Raw genomic sequence first — 5801 nt, 5'->3', positions numbered from 1 at the left:
CAGGGCCCCTCTCCCAGGGCTACACGGCGGGGGAGGGACCCCAACACAAAGGGTCCTCCTCATCTTCATCTCTAGAACTATCTCTGGGAGCATCTCTAGGAACTGAGGTCTTCTCCTTTCCATTTGGAGCAAAAGTCCTCATCGCTTCCATCTCTCCCTGTTCAAACTTCTCATCAAATTACAGCTGCTTCAGCATTTGCCTATCTCAGCGCAGGTGCTTTTGCTCACAAGTTCAATGCTCCACCCCCCATGCCTTCATGAAATTACAATGAGTACTCTGACATATCATAGCTTCACAACAGAATTTCAGCTTTAAGCATCTCCTCTTTCTTCTCCCTCAGGTTTTCAGCTCTTCACAGCACCAAAAGGGTTAATCTCACCTCAGCCTTGCAGCTGGAATGTGGCTTATCGCTGGTGGTCACATGATCTCTGCCAGACAACAGGGCAGCTTCAGCTGAATCTTGGCCGCACTGGAGAGGGGGAGCCAGGCTGCTCTGTCTGCATGTAGCAGGGCTAGGGGGCGGGGGCGGGGGGGCCGCAGGTGGAACAGGGCCCATTGGCTCCAGGATGGCCATGGCCCCGCAGACACCTGTCCCAGCGCCAGAAATGAGACAGAGACCTGCCTGGGGTTTGTCTACTCTTAAGTGTGGATCACAGAGGCGGTCAAAATTTTAAGTGGCTTAAGAAATTGTCCATATTCAAGCTGGCCAGCTGATAGGTTCTGTCAGGTCATAGAAGAGCTGTAAGCACCTCTTTGCAAGAAAATCACTTCTGGGACTCTGCTTTGCTAACCCATGACACATGGCAAAGTATTATTGTTTCCTTCATTTTGGAGATGCCTAGTTTCAGAAACCTTAAAAAGACCCTGGTTTTCAGAGAGAAGACACTGACCTTGATATCACAAGGGACAATATCTTCCTTTGTTTTTAGTTGCTGAGTGATTTGACCATGATCATACAAAATAAATCAATATTATCTTTTAGACTACTAAATGTTCATGATCAAACCAGGACCTGAACCCTGACTAGAGAGTGGCAAATAACTATTATAATCACTGAGCAGCCTTTCATTTTACACTGGAGTTAAACTGCTAAATCTTAGTTAAAGCAAATCCTGCTTTGCTTTTTGTACTCCATGCCCTTCATTTAATTCAGATGGCTTGAAAGTCTAGTTAGTAAACAATGCTCTGAGGAACAGAAGTTACCTTGTCCAGCCCAGAAGTAACTAACATGTAGTATGGATCGTCAGGGCATTGCACTTGCAGGGACAGCCTGAGTATTCCTGCATCGAACAAACCCCCCACATAGATTTTCCCACTTACTGCTTCAAAGCATATAACATTTTGCTTCACTTAGCACTTCTGATGTTATTCCAATAATGTTGAATGGACTTGAGCAGCAAGGAGGAAATTTTAATGATGTCATAAATACAGCCGGCAGAATCTTGCACTTTCCCGGTAGAGACAATACGGGTGTTTTGTGATACAGCTGAAGAGCTAATGCTGTCCATAGGTTTGGTAACCACTGTGAGAGAGTAACGCTTCAGCCAGCTCAATAGCATTCCCCGCAGCCAAAGAGAAAGGACTGAGGCTTTGGAGTCCCCCCAGCCTGCTCATCCGTTGGCAGGCTCTCCTCACTACAAACTGAATGAATCACAGATGAACAGCAAGAATGGGTACCTAGGGTGGGTAATCTGTGAACTTCTGCAGAAGGTTTAAATACATCATATGTACAAAAAAAGACCTAGCCTCTGCAGGGCACCAAGGTTGGTATTCCTATGACACTCTTTCTCTAGGAGCATGAAGGCAAGCATTCCCCAAAGATGAGAGCTGGAATGTAAAGTTGTTGTACTGTCACACTGTGTACCCCCCAGCACAGACAAAGCTGCTATGCAGTTCTTGTTTTGGTATCAGTTTATCGTTTCATCACTCTTGGAAGGTTGGCTGCTGTATCAGGTGCAATTTCTCTTGACAGACAGAAACACAGTTATGAAACACCACCTATCACCATCACATACTCTCAATTAAGAGAACTGGGCCTGGGGGCAATAATAAGTCTGGAATTATTTCACAACTTGATTTTACTCCAGGAAATAAATATTCCGTTCTGCTATTCTTTTGTTCTTCATGAAAATGTGGATTTTCATTTCAAAATTAACAGAATAAAGAAGACAATCAGTTTCACAGTATAAAGCTAAATTGCTAATGTGTTGCACTTTTGCATTTTGCAGCATGCCAGTGATCTTTTCTGTTGGGAACTGGATTATATAGCATATACTTAATAAATAAATTTCCATGAATCTAAATTCCTTGTTTCATTCCACCTTCTACTTAATTTCTCTGAATAAATTAACTCTTGTTCACTCAAGCAAAAGTGGTTGTAAAGCACACAGCATGTTTATGAGACCGCATTGTACACAGTCAAAGCTCTTCCTTCCCTTTCTCTTTCCTTCCCTCCACACACGACTCAGGAGGAGAAAACAATGTTCCACCACAAAAGTTGTTGAAAGGACATAAACTTTACAGGGAAAGTGAGTATGGACATGCAACTTTGGGATATAATGTTTCAGATTCGCCATCAAGTTCCAGTCTAGGACTATCCAACCTTTTGCCAGGTAAAATACAATTTTCAACCACTTTTCTCTGTACGGTGGAAAACACTTTATCTTCAAGCTCTCCCTAATATTCAGTGAAGAGCCATCATCTAAACATAGAAGACCCGTTTACTTCCATCCACTGACTGTCAGTGACACCCTAAGCATCTGCTGGGCCTTTGATCTGATGAGCAGTCAGAACAAGGTAGCTTCCTTAGCAATGAAGAGCAGCCATTTATCAACAATGAACATATTAAATAGAAATGCATGTAAAAATAATACAATTAATGTTTTCAGAAGACAAGATTCCTGTCAATCTCTGATTATCAAAATATTGTCCAGCCTTACCCATGGGCAAAGCACTGGAGTAGAACTGTGCTGCCAACATCTGCATCTTTGCATGATGCCAACATGCAGAACCATGCTCTGAGAGGCAACACACAGGCCCATGATCAAGCCCCGAGGCTCTCAGGTGCAGAGGCACTTGGGGAGCACAAGCCTGCTACATGGGATCCTGTTGAGCTGTTTTGAAAACAGCTGAATGTAGTGCAGGCATTGGTTGCCAAGCATTTCTGTTTGGTTTGCCAGCTACTCATATGCTTACTGGAAGGTGCACACCATTAAACACATCCTCATAGCCTCTATATTCCCACCTGGTGTTCCTGTATTTTGAGTTGCCCAAAGCTGATTTGTCCAATCTAGGCCACTATTCCTCTTCTTTTTTGACCTGGGACATCCTCCAAGCTGACACAGGGTAACTGGCTGATATTTCTCCTTGATGTCTGAAAAGTGAAAATGGACCATGGGAGACTGGTTAATGCAAACAACAGGGCAGAGATTATGGAATGCAATCTCTGTTTGAGCCTTGTAATAAAGTCAGGTTCCTGTTATCTTCAGAAAGGCAACAGAAATTTCTACAGAAGAGTAGTGCTAACTGGTTCTGGGGGCTCTTCTTAGTAAGGACACTCAAGCCTTGTACCAGACAAGGCATCTCTGGTGTGCTACTACAGCAAAGTATTTCTCGTCCTTCAGAACCCAGAAAGAATATTTAGTGCTGGGCTAGCTCAGACAAATATGATTTTCATTGTGTGAGAAATGGCAGCATTTTGAAATTAATTTCTGCACTGAATTAGATTGTTTATGAATACTAAAATCTATGGGAAGAAGAATGCGTCTGCTAAAAATGGGAAATGCCACTAAAACTGTTGGCATTTTCAATAGAAAAGAAAGTATTCCATTTGCTGAAAGAAAATCAATTTTAACCTGACAAATGGATGCTGTGTTCTTGTGACTTACTCACTTATGAAATGTAGGCTCCAATTTTCACCTTTCTGTTTTCATCATCAGATTTGTTAGTTAAATAATAAAAAGTAAGTTTGGTCTGAGAAGTTATTTACCTGTGTTAAAAAAAATCATATTTTCTGAAGGGAATTGTCCTGCATCACTAGCTTTAAGAAGCATTGACCACAGCATGTGGCACGTGTGGTGTGTCCATGCACATCTCCACGCAGATGCACCCCATTTTTTCCTTGAGACCCGAATAAAATCTCCAATTCTTAGAAAAACAGGCTTTAACTTCCGTTGTGTGAGGCTCCCAGCAGTGTCTCTCCACCTCACTGCAGCAGATTTACTGCTTGTGTTAAGCTTTGTTGTTCTGCAGTATGTATGCACTTGAAAAGTTAATTCTGACTACTGAGAGACTACCGGAGCCCCAATTTAAGCATGGGAAATATAGCTGGAATTTGAAATGCTTCTGAAAGCACAGTGAACTCCTGAAGTGTGCCTACTGTTTCTGCAAATTACATCTGCCTGGGAGATGCAATGTTATATGCTTTGGGATTTGTTTTATTTGGCTTCTTGTTTGTGTAAGGCTAAGAGCATAAGCAAAATCAAATCAAAGTAACTGAAAAGTTCAACTGTGAAATAATAAGCAAAGGAGAAACATTTCTTTCTCTTTGTCTCCAGGTGGAGGGTTATTGCAATCCAGATAATAATTTTCTTAACTTCTTCACTCTTCTTTGCACAAAGAGAGCAAGCACAGGCTTCACAAGATACAACCTCTCTCCTGCCCCAGAAGAAAAAATAAAAGAAAGAACCCCTCTTTCCTCTAAACCCAAAAGCTACAGGAAGCACTTTGTATTCAGATTTGCCCTTGGCTTTTTCAAAGAAGATTTTGTCAATTTAAATTCTCTTCATGCCCCTCCATAGTTAACTTTCTCCTGTTTTCTCAAGCTACCCACTCACCATTAGCATGATGGGAATATTTTTCAAATGTCAGCCTTTACCCCGAGTCACCACACTCCCAAAACATCTTGACTGTGGCGCTGGATGCAGAACACAGAGTGTTTTGATTAGGTTCCATCTTAAAAATCTGATATGGGCAACAGTTTTTACACTATCTCATAATGCGAAAACAAAATGAAAGACTGAAATTAATAGGCTATGGAGAATTGCATCAGCTGCATGAGAGATAGGCTGGCACTGCAGAGTGCTATATTTAACCTTCAGGCTCTGGAAGCATGAAAGCATGCTGACCACAGACAGCAGAGCTAATGGTTATTTTCGTACTGCTGTTTATCATCACTGCTCACAGTGTAGGTGCAATAGTTTATAATACATCAAAGGCTTAAACTGAGTGAATGGATTAGTGAATTAGGAAGCAGGTGATAATAGCCTGGAGTTCTACAGCAAGACGGTAAAAATGTTTAGTACATACCTGCCTCCCTCCTTCAGCCTGACCAGCTGTGGTCTCAGGTTGTGGCAGCTCCAAGATAGAGCTTGTTTCAAATGTACATCCATGGGGTGACACAGAAACACATTGCTTTTCACAGTTGTGGCACTTAAGCAGGAAGTGATAGAGATTTGTCAGAGTCATGAGAAGGCAGAACACTGTAGAGGAGGTCATATGGATTATTGTCAACACTTTCGCAAGCACGTAACATGCTGCTCCCCACTGAACAGACACCATTTTGTGAGGCTGGAAGAAAGAAAAAAATAACAGCACCATCTCAGAGCCACAGTCCGAGAAAAAAAGTAAAGTGTTATTAACAAAACAAAACTAACACAGGCTGTGCTAAAAAAGGACTTTTTTAGGTCACATCAGCAAGACAGAACATGCCAAAGGTTACAGATGAGGCTTATCTCTATACAAGATAACTGCAGAGGTTCACAGATCCATGAAGTATGTCCCTTGTCAGTGCTGGGGACCT

The 5801-nt window shown here is 42.1% G+C and overlaps 1 long non-coding RNA gene across 1 annotated transcript in view; it reads right to left on the bottom strand.

Moving 5' to 3' along the window:
• Positions 1–5502, bottom strand: part of LOC121662551 — a 12749-nt gene extending 7247 nt beyond the window's left edge. Inside the window, exons 1-3 of the long non-coding RNA XR_006015321.1 lie at positions 5309–5502; positions 4837–4916; positions 3246–3374 (exon numbers count right to left, since the gene is read on the bottom strand). This is a non-coding gene — a long non-coding RNA (uncharacterized LOC121662551). The remainder of the gene's footprint in view (positions 1–3245; positions 3375–4836; positions 4917–5308) is intronic.
• Positions 5503–5801: the final 299 nt, after the last annotated feature.

The sequence above is a fragment of the Corvus kubaryi genome, unplaced genomic scaffold (genome assembly GCF_017639235.1).
Source record: "Corvus kubaryi isolate FWS band 111438036 unplaced genomic scaffold, C.kubaryi_AGA036_p1.0 37256, whole genome shotgun sequence".
Classification (NCBI taxonomy): domain Eukaryota; kingdom Metazoa; phylum Chordata; class Aves; order Passeriformes; family Corvidae; genus Corvus; species Corvus kubaryi.
Note: the sequence above shows the minus strand (reverse complement) of the source record. Positions and strands in the feature narration are given on the sequence as shown.